General features: G+C 41.7%; 1 protein-coding gene across 2 annotated transcripts in view; it reads right to left on the reverse strand.

The window, feature by feature from the left end:
* The window catches only part of WNT7B (Wnt family member 7B), a 135140-nt gene that overhangs the window by 35021 nt on the left and 79476 nt on the right, over positions 1-20643 (reverse strand). The gene's annotated exons all lie outside the window — the stretch shown is intronic.

The following is a 20643-nucleotide window of genomic DNA, read 5'->3' on the forward strand; positions in this document are numbered from 1 at the left end:
TTCTTGAAATATTAATTACTTTTATTTTGCTTACAGTTTGTTGCCTAGGAAATCGACCAACATGGAAATCATCTATGCTGAAGCTAGTCATGTTTAAGAAGTAATAGCGCTCTCCAGAGATCCTTTCCAGTCTCAAAACAGCATTTCCAAGTTCCTAAAAAAAGTTTTAGCAAGCACTGGGCATAGTCTGTTGTCTAGCAGCGGTGGTCGGTCCCCAAGGCAACAAGATGTAAACAAAAGAAAAGTGTTAATAACTCGAGAACGGCTGAAAATTTTAATAAGCAGTAAATTGCAAAATTGCTTGTCTTTACGCACACTATCCAACAATACTTACTTCTAAATTTTGGAAAAACCCTTTAAGTTTCCTAAATGTAGCCAAGCCCTTATAGGAACCGTGGCCTGACCTCTATATACTAAAAAATCAACAAAACTTTTGATTATATAAGCCTATTTGCAGAAGTCACAACATGTTTTAAAAATTCCTGCTTTCTTCCATAAACAGCGCCACTCCTGTTTACAGGTTGTGTATGGTATTGCTACACAGCCCCATTTATCCTGATGGAACTGAGCTGCAATAACAGAGACAACCTCACAATGCACTTGAATGGTAGCCGCCATTTTTCAGCAGGCCTGATTCCGGTTACCTGTGTATCTTTCATTCTAACCCATCATCTTTTTGTGACCGGGAAACGACTGTTTCTTTATCGGACATTTTTACGATTTTTAGTGCATTTTGTTTCTTTACTCTGCGGATAAGGATTACAGTCCTGTCTTGGTGGCATTTTTGTAAAAGGAGGGATTGGGGAGGGGGCAGCCATTTTGTTCTCTGCATTAAGTGCTCTGTCTAGTGTTGAAGAAACAAGAGATATTTACAGTGTAAGGGCCTCGCCGAGCATGTTGTGACAACACAAAATCTCAGAAGGAGCTTAATCCTCATGTCCTTAAAAGCCACTTACAGTGGAGATGGTGGGGGACGACACCAACACGGGAATGCGGCAGCTAAGACCGCCAATGTATCCAAAACATCAGGGAAAGTGCAAAATCTGTGGTATGGGGGCACTGCTGGAAAAACACCTACACACCATACTATCATACATACGGTGCCTAAATAATACCACCATCCAATGTCACAAAAGTAGTACTGTACACTACACACACATCGTGGCCTTAAAGTGACTATACATAAATAACAGTAACATGCAATGCCTATACAGCTACTCGCACATAGCAACCAAATAACAGTGCCTATATATTTAGTATCACACACTATCCAAATAACAGTGCCAAGTACTGCACAGAGACCACACAACACAACACAGTGAGACGTAGCAATTGTTTTTGAGTATCACACAGTAACCAAACAATAGTGTCATACAGGACCTATATCATTAGTACCATACAGTGACCATCGCATAATAATGCCATACAGTACCTATATAATTATCATTGTGACTATATAACAGTGCCATAGAGGGCTTGTATAATTAGTACCATGCAATGACCACATAACAGTGCCATGGAGTACCTATATAATTAGTACCATACAGTGACCACATAACACTGCCATGGAGTACCTATACACAGTGCCTTGCGAAATTTTTCGCCCCCCTGGAACTTTTCAATCTTTTCCCACATATCATGCTTCAAACATAAAGATACCAAATGTAAATTTTTGGTGAAGAATCAACAACAAGTGGAACACAATTGTGAAGTTGAACGAAATTTATTGGTTATTTTACATTTTTGTGGAAATTCAAAGACTGAAAAGTGGGGCGTGCAATATTATTCGGCCCCTTTACTTTCAGTGCAGAAGTTCATTGTGGATCTCTGAATGATCCAATGTTGTCCTAAATGCCTAATGATGATAAATATAATCCACCTGTGTGTAATCAAGTCTCCGTATAAATGCACCTGCTCTGTGATAGTCTCAGGGTTCTGTTTGGAGCACAGAGAGCATCATGAAGACCAAGGAACACAACAGGCAGGTCCGTGATACTGTTGTGGAGAAGTTTAAAGCCGGATTTGGATACAAAATGATTTCCAAAACTTTAATCATCCCAAGGAGCACTGTGCAAGCGATCATATTGAAATGGAAGGAGTATCATACCACTGCAAATCTACCAAGACCCGGCCGACCCTCTAAACTTTCATCTCAAACCAGGAGAAGACTGTTCAGAGATGCAGCCAAGAGGCCCATGATCACTCTGGATGAACAGCAGAGATCTACAGCTGAGGAGGGACAGTCTGTCCATAGGACAACAATCAGACGTACACTGCACAAATCTGGACATTATGGAAGAGTGGCAAGAAGAAAGCCATTTCTCAAAGATATCCATACAAAGTGTTGTTTAAAGTTTGCAAGAAGCCACCTGGGAGACACACCAAACATGTGGAAGAAGGTGCTCTGGTCAGATGACACAAAAATCGAACTTTTTGGCAGCAATGCCAAATGATATGTTTGGTGTAAAGGCAACACAGCTCATCACCCTGAACACACCATCCCCACTGTCAAACATGGTGGTGGCAGCATCATGGTTTGGGCCTGCTTTTCTTCAGCAGGGACAGGGAAGATGGTTAAAATTGATGGGAAGAAATACAGGACCATTCTTGAAGAAAACCTGTTTGAGTCTGCAAAAGACCTGAGACTGGGACGGAGATTTGTCTTCCAACAAGACAATGATCCCAAACATAAAGCAAAATCTACAATGGAATGGTTCCAAATAAACGTATCCAGGTGTTAGAATGGCCAAGTCAGAGTCCAGACCTCAATCCAATCGAGAATCTGTGGAAAGAGCTGAAAACTGCTGCTCACAAATGATCTCCATGAAACCTCACTGAGCTCGAGCTGTTTGCCAAGGAAGAATGGGCGAGAATTTCAGTCTCTCGATGTACAAAACTGATAGAGACAAACACCAAGAGACTTGTAATCGCAGCAAAAGGTGGGGCAACAAAGTATTAAGTTACAGGGGCCGAATAATATTGCACGCCCCACTTTTCAGTTTTTGAATTTCCACAAAAATGTAAAATAACCAATAAATTTCGTTCAACTTCACAATTGTGTTCCACTTGTTGTTGATTCTTCACCAAAAATTTACATTTCGTATCTTTTATGTTTGAAGCACAATATGTGGGAAAAGGTAGAAAAGTTCCAGGGGGCCGAATACTTTCGCAAGGCACTAGTACCATACAGTGACCATCACATAACAATGCCATACAGTGCTTATATAATTATTATCATTGTGACTATATAACAGTGCCATACAGTGCTTATATATTATATAGTTATTAGCATATAGTGACCATATAACAGTGCCATAAAGCACCTATATAATTAGTACTATACAGTGACTGCATAACAGTGCCAATAGTATATAATTAGTAACATACAGTGACCACATAACAATGCCATATAGTACCTATTTAATTGTTAGTATTGTGACGATATAACAGTGGCATACAGTGCTTATATCATTCTTAGCATATAGTGACCATATAACAGTACCATATAGCACCAATATAATTAGCACCATACAGTGACCACATAAGAATGCCATACAGTGATTATATAATTAATAACATACAGTGTGTCCACATAACAGTGCCATACTGTGCTTATATAATTAGTGCTATCCAGTGACCACACACCTCAGTGCCATGCAGTGACCACATAACAATTCCACACAATGCTTATGTAATACCATGCAGTGACCACATAACAGAGCCTATAAATTATTTCTATACAGTGATGACATAGCCGGTAGCGCACAGAGACCACATGACAATGCGGTACAGAGATAATAATTAGTACCACTGAGCAACCACATCACAGCGCCTATTTAATTAGTACAGCAAAGTAACCGCACCATGGTGTCTTACACAACCAGAAAAGTACTATACATTGATATATAACAATGCCATAAAAGCCTATAGAATTAGTTCCAGTGAGCATATAACAGCGCCATACAGTGATTATATAATTACTACATAACAATGCCTATATTATAAGTATTATACAGTGATAACATAAAACAACCATACAGTGCTTACATAATTAATACCTTACAGTAACCTCATAACAGTGTCATATTGTGGCCATGTAATTAGCTCCATATAGTGAATAATAACCGGTGCCTAATTAATTAGTATCAAATAGAGAACACATAACAGTGCCATACAGTGTCTATATGATAGTGACAATGATGGCAGAACATTGCCGCACAGTGCTAACATAGTTAATACCACACAGTGACCACATACCAGTGCATATATAATTAGTACCACACCTTAACAATAGTGCCTACAGTGCCAATGTAATGAGCACCATACAGTGACCAGATAATAGATAATATATAATAACCACTATATTATGATCACATAACAAAACCATACAGTGCTTGCATAATAAGTACCATAGAGTAACCAAATAATAATGTCATATTATACCTATAAATTAGAACTATACAGTGAGCAAAAAACATTGCTTATTTGATTAGTAGAAACAAGTGACTACAACAGTGCCATACGGTAAAGTGACCAAATAATGGTGCCATACAGTGACCACATAATAGCACCATACAGTGATCAAATAATAGTACCGTACAGTGACCACATAACACTGTCATCGAGTGACTACATAATAATGCTATATAGAGACCACATAACAGTACCATACAGTGCCCAAATAATAGTGTCATAGAGTGACCACATGATAGTCTTATACAGTGCTTACATAATAGTGTCATACAGTGACCACATAACAGTGCCCTCATAATACTGCAATAGAGTGACCACATAACAGTGTCATAGAGTGACTACATAATAGTGCTACACAGATATTACATAACAGTATCATACAGTGACCATATAATAGTGTCATACAGTAACTAGATGATAGTCTCATACAGTGCCCACATAATAGTGTCATACAGTGCCCACATAACAGTGCCATACAGTGCTAACATAATCGTACAATACACTAACCACATAGCAGCACCATACAGTGACTACATAAGAGTTTCATACAGTGACCACAGGATAGTCTCATACAGTGACCACATTACAGCACCATTCAGTGACCACAAAACACTTCCATACAGTGTCCACATAATAGTGTCATACAGTGACCTCATAATAGTGTCATACAGTGACCTCATAACAGTTCCATACAGTGAATGAATAATAGACTTGGCACTCAAAAAGTTCTTTTTGCAAGATGGCAAAAATATTTTCGTTTATTGGTGCAACCAGTTCAGTAATTGATGATTTTTAAACGTTTTCGGTCACAAGACCTTCATCAGAAACATCATATATGAAACTGGAAGCAAGGCAGCAACAATGTATAGGCCCAAGTGGCCTGCGCACAAGTGTTACCGGGCAATTTGACCTGGAGACTCCTGGGGAAAATGATAGATAGGGCGCACTGGGGAGGTGCACTGGGGAGGCGAGAGTCCCGCTGTCGAGAACTTGCGCTGATATGTCCAGGTCCAGGGAACGCTGTGAGGCCGGTAAGACCAGAAGGTCTTCCGGTCTTACCGGCCTCACAGCGTTCCCTGGACCTGGACATATCAGCGCAAGTTCTCGACAGCGGGACTCTCGCCTCCCCAGTGCGCCCTATCTATCATTTTCCTTGTGACCGAAAACGTTTAAAAATCATCAATTACTGAACTGGTTGCACCAATAAACGAAAATATTTTTGCCATCTTGCAAAAAGAACTTTTTGAGTGCCAAGTCTATTATTCATTCATTGACGGGTTGGAAACCTTACTTGAGCACCACCCAGGAGCCTCGAGTGCCGTGTGTAATTTTTGTAGTTCCATACAGTGTCCACATAATAGTGCCGTACACATAATAGTGCCATACAGTGACCACATAATAGTGTCATACAGTGGCCACATAATAGTGCCATACAGTGACCTCATAACAGTTCCATACAGTGGCCACATAATAGTGCTATACAGTGATCACATAACAGCACATTATAGTGCCATACAGTGACCACATAATAGTGCCTTTATAATAACTACTATACAGTAATAATGTAACAGTGCCACTCAGTGCTTATATGGTTAGTGTCACACAATGACAACATCCTAGCGTATAAATTAGTAGCACAATGCTCATACTGTAGCGCCATACAGTACCTGTATAGTACTGTGCAGTAACCACTTAATACACTGCCCATATAATTAGCGGCACCATACACAGACATTAGAGAGTTGGGATTTCAGTCGTTCGTGTACGTGGCAGACCGCACAACACAAATCCATAATACGGCCATGTGGTTGACCCCAAACTGTGTAATGTTGCCAACCGTGTTTCCGAAGCGGAGCCTTTCCTTAAATTTCAACGCCTGTCAGGAAAATGACTGACAGTCAGCAAATCCATGTACCAATAAGGAATGAGTCCTGAGCATAGAAAGCCATTCAGTGAATCATCGCACGTCTACCTGAGAACTTGGGAATTTCCACCAACAAAAAAGTTCAGACATTAAAAACACAAGGTTAAAGGGGGGATCTCGTGATTGACTGGAGGAATTACACTGTAAAAATAACAATACCATTGAAATAACTTCCATATGACAACCAAGTTTAGCGTCTCAACCACCAAGATACACAATGAGGCCGCAGACAATGTAGCATCAGATTAGTGCCGAGCACTTCTCTCCACTCCTGAATGTCGAGGTCGAGATTCCATGATAAAATCTAATAGCTGATTGAAGTTAAGCTGCCCGGCATAGTCATAACAACCCCGACCACATAGGAGAGTGCCCCGGCCGGCGCATCAATGTCCTCCTCATCGAGGCCAGACATCACTTACAGCCAGTTTATTGCACCTATCAGTAATATAAATCTGTGAAACACATAGTGATAGAGTGATTCATCCCTGATAAAGTCTAGGTATTTCAGCACGAACACATTTCCGGAGTGTCTATCAGCCATACGCAAGGACTTCCTAAAACTCATCATGGACAAAGCCCATCATGTTTCCGAAGTCCCATTCAATCTTCATTACCAGAATTATCAACATCAAGAACATCTGTTGGTGAATCACAAAGTGAGAGAATGATTCACCTCTGATAAAACCTTGACAATTCAGTATGAACAAAATTCCGAAGTGTCTATCAGCCATTTCCACCTTCTTCTCCACCGATTTCCTCCAGTCCCATTCAAGCTCCACTTCCAGAACTATCAACATCAGTAATATTTGGGATTGAATTACGAAAGTGTGATTCATTCCAGATAAAGTCTTCATATGTCAGCATCAACATACTGTATTTCAGTAGTCATCTCCATTTCCCTCTCCACCGATTTCCTAAAAGTCAACATGGGCAAAACCCAATTCAGAATATTTCTGGAATCCCAGTAATATTTGTTGTTGGATCACAGAGTGAGAGTGATTCATTCCAGATAAAGCCTTGATATTTCAGTATGAACATCTTTCCCCAGTGTCTATCAGCCATCTCCATCTTTCTCTCCACTGATTTTACTAAAACTCAACAAGGACAAGGCCCAATTTGCTATTTTTCCATTTTTTTGAAGTCCCAATCAACATTTAGTACCAAAACTATCAACCTCAGTAATATATATTCATGACCGTAAGTGTTGGTACCCTTGACATTGTTCCAGAGAATGAAGCATTTATTCCAAAAAAATTATTGCAATTAGACATTTTGTTATGCACATGTTTATTTCTTTTGGGTATATTGGAACAACACAAAAAAGGCAAATTGGACATAATTTCACACAAAACCCCCCAAATGGTCCCGACAAAATTGTTGGCACCCTCAACTTAATATTTGGTTGTACACCCTCTGGAATAAATAAATGCAATCAATAGCTTCCTATAACCATCAACAAGCTTCTTACAGCCTCTTAACTGATATTTTGGACCACTCTTCTTTTGGAGTGTCTATCAGCCATTGACATCTTCCTCTCCACCAGCTTCCAAAAACTCAACATGTACAAACCACAATTCATCATTTTTGCTCAATCCCATTCAACGTCCAGTACTAGATCTATCCACATCAATAATATCTATGAATCGTGAAGTGAGAGAGTGATTCATTCCAGATAAGGTCTTGATATTTCAGTATGAACATATTTCCCGAGTGTCTATGAGCCACCTCTGTTATGACCCCAATGGCAGAGGGTCTCAGAAGCTATTACCAAGTCTGCAAACACAAAAACCAGCTCATAGGGCAGTGGTAACTAGGCTGACCGTATACCTGATCCTAGCACCACAAATAGCAGCAGCCGGGGAACGTACCTACGTTGGTTCTAGACGTCTCGCGCCAGCCGGAGAACTAACTAACCCTAGAAGGGAAAAGATAGACCTTTCTTGCCTCCAGAGAAAAGACCCCAAAAGTTGGATACAAGCCCCCAACAAATAATAACGGTGAGGTAAGAAGAAAAGACAAACGTAAGAATGAACTAGGTTTTTAGCAAAGAGAGGCCCACTGACTAATAGCAGAATATAGGAAGATGACTTATACGGTCAGCAAAAACCCTATCAAAATTTCCACGCTGAATATTCAAGAACCCCCGAACCGTCTAACGGCCCGGGGGGAGAATATCAGCCCCCTAGAGCTTCCAGCAAAATCAGGAATCACATTTAGTACAAGCTGGACACAAATAAGAGCAATGCAAATAACCAAAAAATAAGGAAGCAGGACTTAGCTTATTTTGCAAGAACCAGGACCAGCAGACAGGAGCAAACAGAAAGGAACTGATTACAACGATGCCAGGCACCAGACTGAAAATCCAGGAAGCTTAAATAGCAACACCCCTGGACTAACGAGCCAGGTGGGTACCAAGCTGCGGAAAGAAACTCAAAGTGTCATGTCGCTAGTGATCACAAGAGGGAGCCAAAAAATCCAATTCACAACAGTACCCCCCCCTTAAGGAGGGGTCACCGAACCCTCACCAAGACCACCAGGACGATCAGGATGAGCAGCGTGAAAGGCACGAACCAAATCGGCCGCATGAACATCAGAGGCGACCACCCAGGAATTATCCTCCTGACCATAGCCCTTCCACTTGACCAGATACTGAAGCCTCCGTCTGGAAAGACAAGAATCCAAGATCTTCTCCACCACGTACTCCAACTCGCCCTCAACCAACACCGGAGCAGGAGGCTCAACAGAAGGAACCACAGGCACAACGTAGCGCCGCAACAAAGACCTATGGAACACGTTGTGAATGGCAAACGACACCGGAAGATCCAAGCGAAAGGACACTGGATTAAGGATTTCCAAAATCTTATAAGGACCGATGAAGCAAGGCTTAAATTTAGGAGAGGATACCTTCATAGGAACAAACCGAGAAGACAGCCACACCAAATCCCCAACATGAAGTAGGGGACCCACACCGCGGCGGCGGTTGGCAAAACGCTGAGCCTTCTCCTGTGACAACTTTAAGTTGTCCACCACATGATTCCAGATCCGCTGCAACCTATCCACCACAGAATCTACCCCAGGACAGTCAGAGGGCTCAACATGTCCCGAGGAAAAACGAGGATGAAAACCAGAATTGCAGAAAAATGGCGAAACCAAAGTAGCGGAACTAGCCCGATTATTAAGGGCAAACTCAGCCAATGGCAAGAAGGTCACCCAAACATCCTGATCTGCAGAAACAAAACACCTCAAATAAGCCTCCAGTGTCTGATTTGTTTGCTCCATTTGGCCATTAGTCTGAGGATGAAAGGCAGACGAAAACGACAAATCAATGCCCATCTTAGCACAAAAGGATCGCCAGAACCTGGAAACAAACTGGGATCCTCTGTCAGACACGATATTCTCAGGAATGCCGTGCAAACGAACCACATTCTGAAAGAATAAAGGAACCAGATCGGAAGAGGAAGGCAGCTTAGGCAAAGACACCAAATGGACCATCTTGGAAAAGCGATCACATACCACCCAGATGACAGACATGCCCTGAGACACCGGAAGATCCGAAATGAAATCCATGGAAATGTGTGTCCAAGGCCTCTTCGGGACAGGCAAGGGCAAGAGCAACCCGCTGGCACGAGAACAGCAAGGCTTAGCTCGAGCACAAGTCCCACAGGACTGCACAAATGACCGCACATCCCGTGACAAGGAAGGCCACCAAAAGGACCTAGCCACCAAATCTCTGGTGCCAAAAATCCCCGGATGCCCTGCCAACACCGAGGAATGAACCTCGGAAATGACTCTGCTGGTCCATTTATCAGGAACAAACAGTCTGTCAGGTGGACAAGAGTCAGGTCTACCAGCCTGAAATCTCTGCAACACACGTCGCAAATCCAGAGAAATGGCTGACAAAATTACTCCCTCTTTAAGAATACCAGCTGGCTCTGAGACTCCAGGAGAGTCAGGCACAAAGCTCCTTGAAAGAGCATCAGCCTTCACATTCTTTGAACCTGGTAAATACGAGACCACAAAGTCAAAACGGGAGAAAAACAATGACCAACGGGCCTGTCTAGGATTCAGGCGTTTAGCAGACTCGAGATACATCAGATTTTTGTGATCAGTCAAGACCACCACACGATGCTTAGCACCCTCGAGCCAATGACGCCACTCCTCAAATGCCCACTTCATGGCCAACAACTCCCGATTGCCAACATCATAATTCCGCTCAGCAGGCGAAAACTTCCTAGAAAAAAAAGCACATGGTCTCATTACAGAGCAACCAGGGCCTCTCTGCGACAAAACGGCCCCTGCCCCGATCTCAGAAGCATCCACTTCAACCTGAAAGGGAAGTGAGACATCAGGCTGGCACAAAACAGGCGCTGAAGTAAACCGGCGCTTCAGCTCTTGGAAAGCTTCCACGGCTGCAGGAGCCCAGTTAGCAACATCAGAACCTTTCTTGGTCATATCCGTCAAAGGTTTAACAACGCTAGAAAAGTTAGCGATAAAATGACGGTAGAAGTTAGCAAAACCCAAGAACTTCTGAAGACTCTTAACTGACGTGGGTTGAGTCCAATCATGAATAGCTCGGACCTTGACTGGGTCCATCTCCACCGCAGAAGGGGAAAAAATAAAACCCAAAAAGGGAACCTTCTGTACTCCAAAGAGACACTTTGAGCCCTTAACAAACAAAGCATTCTCACGCAAAACCTGAAACACCATCCTGACCTGCTTTACATGGGAGTCCCAATCATCAGAAAAAAACAGAATATCATCCAGATAAACAATCATAAATTTATCCAGATACTTCCGGAAGACATCATGCATAAAGGACTGAAACACTGAAGGAGCATTAGAGAGCCCAAAAGGCATCACCAAGTACTCAAAATGACCTTCGGGCGTATTAAATGCAGTTTTCCATTCATCTCCTTGCTTAATGCGCACAAGGTTGTACGCACCACGAAGATCTATCTTGGTGAACCACTTGGCACCCTTAATCCGGGCAAACAAGTCCGACAACAGAGGCAAAGGATACTGAAATTTAACAGTGATTTTATTCAGAAGCCGATAGTCTATACAAGGTCTCAAAGATCCGTCCTTCTTGGCCACAAAAAAGAATCCCGCACCAAGAGGGGAAGAGGATGGACGGATATGCCCCTTCCCCAGAGACTCCTTGATATACGAACGCATTGCGGTATGCTCAGGTACAGACAGATTAAATAATCTTCCCTTAGGAAATTTACTACCTGGAATCAAATCTATAGCGCAGTCACAGTCCCTATGAGGAGGAAGAGCACTGGACCTGGACTCGCTGAATACATCCTGATAATCAGACAAATACTCAGGAACTTCCGAAGGAGTAGAGGAAGCAATAGACACCGGCGGGGAATCACCATGAATTCCATGACAGCCCCAACTTGACACAGACATTGCCTTCCAATCCAAGACTGGATTATGGGTCTGTAACCATGGCAGACCCAAAACGACCAAATCATGCATTTTATGCAGAACAAGAAAACGAATCACCTCCCGATGTTCAGGAGTCATGCACATGGTTACCTGCGTCCAAAACTGCGTTTTATTTTCCGCCAATGGCGTAGCATCAATACCTCTAAGAGGGATAGGATTTACCAACGGCTCAAGAACAAAACCACAGCGCTTGGCAAATGACAGATCCATAAGACTCAGGGCAGCACCTGAATCCACAAATGCCATAACAGGGTAGGAAGACAATGAGCAAATTAAAGTCACAGACAAAATAAATTTAGGTTGCAAATTACCAATGGCGACAGGACTAACAACCCTTGTTAGGCGTTTAGAGCATGCTGATATAACATGTGTAGAATCACCACAGTAAAAACACAACCCATTCTGACGTCTATGATTTTTCCGTTCATTTCTAGTCTGAATTCTACCACATTGCATTAAATCAGGTGTTTGTTCAGACAACACCACCAGAGGATTAGCGGCTTTGCGCTCCCGCAAACGCCAGTCAATTTGAATAGCCAGCGCCATGGAATCATTCAGACTTGTAGGAATGGAGAAACCCACCATCACATTCTTAATGGCTTCAGAAAGGCCATTTCTGAAATTTGCGGCCAGAGCACACTCATTCCACTGAGTAAGCACGGACCATTTCCGAAATTTTTGGCAATACACTTCAGCTTCATCCTGGCCCTGAGAGATAGCCAGCAAGGCTTTTTCTGCCTGAATTTCAAGATTGGGTTCCTCGTAAAGCAACCCGAGCGCCAGAAAAAACGCATCAATATTTGCCAATGCCGGATCTCCTGGCGCTAACGAGAAGGCCCAATCCTGAGGGTCGCCCCGCAAGAAAGAGATAACAATTTTAACTTGCTGAGCTGAGTCTCCAGACGAACGGGGTCTCAGAGATAGAAACAATTTACAATTATTCCTGAAATTCCTAAACTTAAATCGGTCTCCAGAGAACAGTTCAGGAATAGGTATTTTAGGTTCAGACATAGGACTACTGGTAACAAAATCTTGAATGCCCTGCACACGAGCAGCAAGCTGATCCACACTAGTAATCAAAGTCTGGACATTCATGTCTGCAGCAAGCTCAAGCCACTCAGAGGTAAAGGGGAGGAAGAAAGAGAAAAAAAAAAAAAAAAAAAACTCAGAATTTCCTTTCTTATTATCCCACTTCTGCAATGCATTAAACATTCACCTTCGGCCTGGCATACTGTTATGACCCCAATGGCAGAGGGTCTCAGAAGCTATTACCAAGTCTGCAAACACAAAAACCAGCTCATAGGGCAGTGGTAACTAGGCTGACCGTATACCTGATCCTAGCACCACAAATAGCAGCAGCCGGGGAACGTACCTACGTTGGTTCTAGACGTCTCGTGCCAGCTGGAGAACTAACTAACCCTAGAAGGGAAAAGATAGACCTTTCTTGCCTCCAGAGAAAAGACCCCAAAAGTTGGATACAAGCCCCCAACAAATAATAACGGTGAGGTAAGAAGAAAAGACAAACGTAAGAATGAACTAGGTTTTTAGCAAAGAGAGGCCCACTGACTAATAGCAGAATATAGGAAGATGACTTATACGGTCAGCAAAAACCCTATCAAAATTTCCACGCTGAATATTCAAGAACCCCCGAACCGTCTAACGGCCCGGGGGGAGAATATCAGCCCCCTAGAGCTTCCAGCAAAATCAGGAATCACATTTAGTACAAGCTGGACACAAATAAGAGCAATGCAAATAACCAAAAAATAAGGAAGCAGGACTTAGCTTATTTTGCAAGAACCAGGACCAGCAGACAGGAGCAAACAGAAAGGAACTGATTACAACGATGCCAGGCACCAGACTGAAAATCCAGGAAGCTTAACCCCTTCCCGACATGTGACGGAATAGTACGTCACATGTCGGGACCCCCGCTTTGATGTGCGCTCCGGCGGTGAGCGCACATCAAAGTCGCGACATGTCAGCTGTTTTTTACAGCTGACATGTGCGCGCAATAGCGGTGGGTGAAATCGCGATCACCCGCCGCTATTAACTAGTTAAATGCCGCTGTCAAACTCAGACAGCGGCATTTAACTACCGCATCCGGCCGTGCGGCCGGATATGAGCGCATCGCCGACCCCCGTCACATGATCGGAGGTCGGCGATGCTTGTACATTGTAACCATAGAGGTCCTGGAGACCTCTATGGTTACTGATCGCCGGTGGCTGTGAGCGCCCCCCTGTGGTCGGCGCTCACAGCACACCTGCATTTTAGCTACATAACAGCGATCTGATGATCGCTGTTATGTAGCAGAGCCGATCGGGCTGTGCCTGCTTCTAGCCTCCCATGGAGGCTATAGAAGCATGGTAAAAGTTAAAAAAAAAAGTAAAAAAAAATGTGAAAAAAATAAAAAAAATATAAAAGTTTAAATCACCCCCCTTTCGCCCCAATCAAAATAAATCAATTAAAAAAAAACCCAACCTACACATATTTGGTATCGCCGCGTTCAGAATCGCCCGATCTATCAATAAAAAAAAGCATTAACCTGATCGCTAAACGGCGTAATGAAAAAAAAAATCGAAACGCCAGATTTACGTTTTTTTGGTCGCCACGACATTGCATTAAAATGCAATAACGGGCGATCAAAAGAACGTATCTGCACCAAAATGCTATCATTAAAAATGCCAGCTCGGCACGCAAAAAATAAGCCCTCACCCGACCCCAGATCACGAAAAATGGAGACGCTACGGGTATCGGAAAATGGCGCAATTTTATTTATTTATTTTTTTGCAAAGTTTGGAATTTTTTTTCACCACTTAGGTAAAAAATAACCTAGTCATGTTAGGTGTCTATGAACTCGTACTGACCTGGAGAATCATAATGGCAGGTCAGTTTTAGCATTTAGTGAACCTAGCAAAAAAGCCAAACAAAAAACAAGTGTGGGATTGCACTTTTTTTGCAATTTCACTGCACTTGGAATTTTTTTCCCGTTTTCTAGTACACGACATGGTAAAACCAATGATGTCGTTCAAAAGTACAACTCGTCCCGCAAAAAATAAGCCCTCACATGGCCAAATTGACAGAAAAATAAAAAAGTTATGGCTCTGGGAAGGAGGGGAGCGAAAAACGAAAACGGAAAAACGGAAAAAGCTCCGGGGGTGAAGGGGTTAATAGCAACACCCCTGGACTAACGAGCCAGGTGGGTACCAAGCTGAGGAAAGAAACTCAAAGTGTCATGTCGCTAGTGACCACAAGAGGGAGCCAAAAAATCCAATTCACAACACACCTTCATCTTCTTCTCCATTGACTTCCTAAAACTCAACATGGAAAAACAAAATTTGAAAATTTTTCCGGAGTCCCATTCAGCTTCCAATACCAGAACTATCGACATCAGTGATATTTGTTAATGAATTAGGGAATGAGTGAAAGTGTGATTCATTCCAGATAAAGTCTTGATATTTCAGCAGCAACATATTTCCAGAGTGTCTATCAGTATCTCCATCTTCCTCTTCAACAATTTCCTAAAACTCAATATGGACAAAATTCAATTCACCATTTTTATGGAATCCCATTCAACTCCAGTCCATATCAGTAACATAAGTCAGTGAGTCACAAATGAGAGAGTGATTCATAAATTTGGTATCTCAGTACGAACACATTTCCAGAGTGTCTGTCAGCCATTTCCATCTTCTTCTCCACCAACTTGCCAAAACTCAACATGGAGAAAACCCATTTTGCCATTTTCCTTCAATTCCATTCAAGCTCCACTACCAGAACTATCAACATTCGTAATATCTGTTTGTGAATCCTGGAGTAAGAGAGTGATACATTCCTGATAATATCTTGATATTCTATGTCTGTAAGCCATAAGCACCAATTTCCCAAAATTCAATATGGAGAAAACCCAATTCACCAGTTTTCCGAAGTTTCATTCAAGCTCGAATTCCAGAACTATCCACATCAGAATTATTTGTCATTGAATCAAGGCAGGAGAAAGTGATTATTTCCTGATAAAATCTTGATATTTCAGCATGAACAAATTTCCAGAGTGTCTATCAGCTATCTCCATCTTCTTCTCCACCAACTTCCTAAAACTCAACATGGACAAAACCAAATTCGCCATTTTTCCAGATTCCTATTCAACCTCCAGCACAAGAACTAGTAACCTCAGTAATGTATGTCAGTGAGTCACGGAATAAAACAATGATTCATTATGTATAAAATCTTGGTATCTTAGTATGAACACATTTCCGGAGTGTCTATCAGCCATCTAGACTTTCTTCTCCACTGACTTCCAAAAACTCAAGCTGGACATAAATCAATTTATCCCTTTTGTTCAGTTCCATTCAATGTTTAGTACCAGAACTATCAAAATATCAGTGAATGATGAAGTTAGAGAGTGATTCATTCCAGATAAGGTCTTGATATTTTTGTATGAACACATTTCCAGAGTGTCTCTATCTACTCCACCCACTAACCTCTTAAAACTCAACATGGACAAAAACCAATTCATCATTTATCCTCAGTCCCATTCAAGTTTTACTACCAGAACTATTGACATCAGAAATATTTGTCATTGAATCACATGGTGAGAGAGTGATTCATTCCAGATAAGGTCTTAGTATCTTAGTATGTTCAAATTTCCCAAGTGTCTATCAGTTGTCTCCATCTTCTTCTCCACCGACTTCCTAAAACTCAACATGAACAAAACCCAACATGAACAAAACCCAATTCTTATTCAATGTCTAGCACCAGAACCATCAACATCAGAAATATCTGTCACACATTTTTGGGGTTTCTATCAGCCGTTTCCACCTTCTTCTTCACTGACTTCCTAAAACTCAATGTGGACCAAACCCAATTCATAATCCCGAGCAACAACGAAAGAAAAGAAAAAAGTCCACACCACCTGCTCACTTAAACCACTAGCCCACACAAAATCACAGCTGGTGTTCTGTTGTTCATTGCCATAACGGAATCCAGGTGCTCATTCAAGAAAAAAAGTTTAGTCCAAGCACATGAGAAAAAGAAAATGGAGAAGAGCACTCACCATCCGTAAAACATCCAATCTTTATTGTGACATCAAGTCAACAGCAAGACATATAGGGAGAACGTGTGGTTCCAACAGACGACGGCCGTTTCGCGCTACCACGCTTCCACGCTACCACGCTTCCACTCGGTAGCACGAAACGGCCGTCGTCTGTTGGAACCACACGTTCTCCCTATTTGTCCTCCCGTTGACTTGATGTCACAATAAAGATTGGATGTTTTACGGATGGTGAGTGCTCTTCTCCATTTTCTTTTTCTCCAATTCATAATCCCCCCTTTCCATTCAACCTTGAGCACAAGAACTATCAACATCAAGAATATCTATCATTAGATCATGAAGTTAGAGAGTGATAAATTCTCGATTAGGTCTGATTATTTCAGTATGAACATATTTCTAGAGTGTCTACCAGCCATCTCCACCTTTATCTCTTTTGGCTTCCTCAAACTCCAAAATGAAGAAACCAAATTCATAATTTATCCTCAGTGCCATTCAACCTTCACTGCCAAAAACACTGACAGCTATTGTTTAATAAAACTTTGGAAGTGTCATAATGATGTCTCAGAAATTTCATTGGTGGGGATCAAGATGATATGACTGTTTACTAAAATGGAAGGCATAAATGTTCGACTGAGTGCTGTGCCCCATTGGTATTGATAAGCTTTCCTCCAAGAACTGAGTTGTAGTATCAAGAACTTTCTACCAAACGCTTTACTCTCTCAAGAAGAACCAATCAAGACCTAAGTGGCATGGGTTAGCATTTCTGCCTTTCGTTTTAGTGGGGGTCTCTTCTCAAAACTGCCGACATGTCAGAAGTTCTGTGCCAACACCAGGGGTCTTGATCAACTATGAGACTTTACTTTAAATAGGTGTTGCCATCTCAGGCATATAAAGCATATGCCATAATTTAGGAGAGGGTCCTACCACTAAGGGCTCATTCAGAGGTCCGAGGTTTTCGGTCCGATCTCAGACATAGAAATATATGAAGCGGTCACGCTTGGGTCCAGAGAGCTGTGGTCAGTCCATGCTCGAACCGATTGGCACTATCATCTGAATGAGACCCATCCAGAAGAATAGGATCTCATCTCGTGCCACCAGGTGATAGCACATGTTCGGCTTTCCACGAACTTTGATACGAGTTCGTAAATGAACAGAGCCTGCAGAATTAGCTATTTTCGAAACACCCTTGGAGATGCAAGTTTGCTCGACAAGTTTTAGGAAAAGAGCAAGCAAATCTCTATTCCTGGTGATACAAGATTGGCCCCAGGTCTCGAGGTGTGGGTCCAAGAGATGGGACCTGCATCTATCAGACATTTACGGTGTATTCTTTGGATGATCCATAAATCTTAAAGATGGGAATACCGCTTAAGGAACGCGTCCCGTGTGCAGGGACAGTAGATCCCCCCCTTGATCAATCCTGGCATGACTGATACAATTCCCATTACGGAAGAAGGGTTATGTCTCAAGATTCTGCATTCCTTCGCCGTGTAATAAGCAAAACAACATTGCAGCATTTCATCCCGAGAGATGATTGTGTAGTAGTTTTTACGCAATATTTACTCAGCTTGAACACATGGCAAATAATGCAAAAATACAGACTGAGAATTCCAGACGGCCATTCCTTCGCCGTGACTAATCACCACCACTTCTGTATCAATAGACGGGCGCAGAGCCTTTCAACCGGCTGACTGGAGAAAATGTCTAATGCGCGAGCAATACAATATCTGCCCCATGATAGAAGCCTCGTATTAGGTATCCTACATCCACCCAAGCTCCTAAAACATTTACAGGTGTTTTGGCCGAGACTGGGTTCGCTAATTTTTACCGGTGGTGTCCTTTTGATAACTTTTTCAAGAGAAAGCCTTTTCGAAAGCAGGGTATGATGATACCTACTAGAATGAAAATAAAAAGTTTTGGAAACTTTTATTCCGCACCCAAACTTTATAAAAAAAAATTTAAAAGCAGAAACTTTATTTTGCTCCAAAATTTTCTTAACAAAAAATTGAGATCTAAAAGCTCATACCCATGACCATATTAAGCACTGTATGGCAGCACACTTATTTCTATGTAGGTTTTTATGTCATGGATTAAAAATGGGGGAGAACGTGAACTGATATATGCCTTGAAAAAAAAAGTCATAATTTTTTAGGGGTGGTACACATTGTCCTTTTTTAGATACACCGACACCAAATTCACCATAAAGAATAACTTTAAAGCTACTTTTTAACACCATGAATGTTCAAAATACAGAGTCCATTAATTTAATTTATATTTATAGGGGACTCCCAACTTTGATGTGGTCTGTGGTCATAAATCAGATGAGAAGAGGTAAAAAAAAGACAGATAAAAAATTTAGAAACTCTTCCATTGGATTGACAGAATGAGTTCACTGATGGATTCTCAGTTAACTCACTCACAGCACATTAAAAATGCCGTCTCATCTATAGGAAGCATGCTATAGAGAAAGGAGGAGCTGAGCAGATTAATATAAAGTTTTGTGATAACAGCTTCAGTATAATTTATTTTTCATTAATTTTATTCCTGCTCATTCTTGGCTTAGGAGTCAAGTGGGTGGGGCTTAGTCTGCTAAGCTCCTCCTGCTTTACTTTCCGCTGCCCATGAATCAGACTACAAATTCAATATGACAGATTCCCTTTAAGGCTATGTCTATGTAGGGGATTTGGGTTTATGTTTAAGGAAAATGTCACATTGGTCCTTAGAATGGGTTCAAACAAGAAAAATTGGAAAAGGACACTTCTTTACTGGAGTATTTCCTGTAGCTGTCTTAAGAAGTTTTTTTTTTCCCTCCCGAAGAGTTCTTTTTTTTGTAGTCTTTTGAGTGGACAGTGCCTAGTTTATCAGAGGTTTCTTTCAGGATCTGTTCCAAAGAAGTGACAAAAACTTTCACCCCTACCCCACCCTGTCCTCCAGGAATTTTTCAAAGCCTCTTCAAGAGATAAAAAAAAAAGCTCCAAAAACTCCTCGTGTGAACAGCAAAATAGATTTGCCATAAAAAATGAATTGGAGGAATTTCACAAGAATTTTTGAAGCAGTTTTTGCAGAGGATTTTGGAAAGATTCAAATTCAAAAACTCCTGAAAAAGCCTATTGTGAACATATCTAAAAGGGTGTGTTCACACTGAGTCTTTTTTGCTGAGTTTTTGAAACAACTGAAAGAAGCTCCAAGTTTTTGAGGAGATTTGAAATGTTGAGAATTTGGAAATTTGGAGAGTTTCCTTTCAGTTTCTGCTCTAAAAGACTCCTCGAAAAACTCTAAGAGCCTTTTTGTTGAATTTTTGGAACAGAAACTGAGGGTAGACTTCAATTTTTTGAAAAAAAATTGAGATTTTCAGGAGGATTTGAAGAGTTTCTGCTCCAAAAACTCCTCGAAAAGCTCATTTTGCTGATTTTTTAGAGTAGAAACTGAGCAGAGATTCCAAGTTTTATATCAATTTTGAGATTTTCAGGAGACCTTGAAGAGTTTTTTCTCAGTTTCTGCTCCAAAATCTCCTCAAAAAACGTTGTGGTGTGTACATAGCCTAAGGCCTAACTACATAGCCATAGTCTAAAGGCCCCGTCTCACTAAGCGATTTACCAACGATCACGACCAGCGATACGACCTGGCCGTGATCGTTGGTAAGTCGCTGTGTGGTCGCTGGGGAGCTGTCACACAGACCGCTCTCTCCAGCGACCAACGATCAGGGGAACGACTTCGGCATCGTTGAAACTGTCTTCAACGATGCCGAAGTCCC

This window comes from Ranitomeya variabilis, chromosome 5 (genome assembly GCF_051348905.1).
Source record: "Ranitomeya variabilis isolate aRanVar5 chromosome 5, aRanVar5.hap1, whole genome shotgun sequence".
Classification (NCBI taxonomy): Eukaryota; Metazoa; Chordata; class Amphibia; order Anura; family Dendrobatidae; genus Ranitomeya; species Ranitomeya variabilis.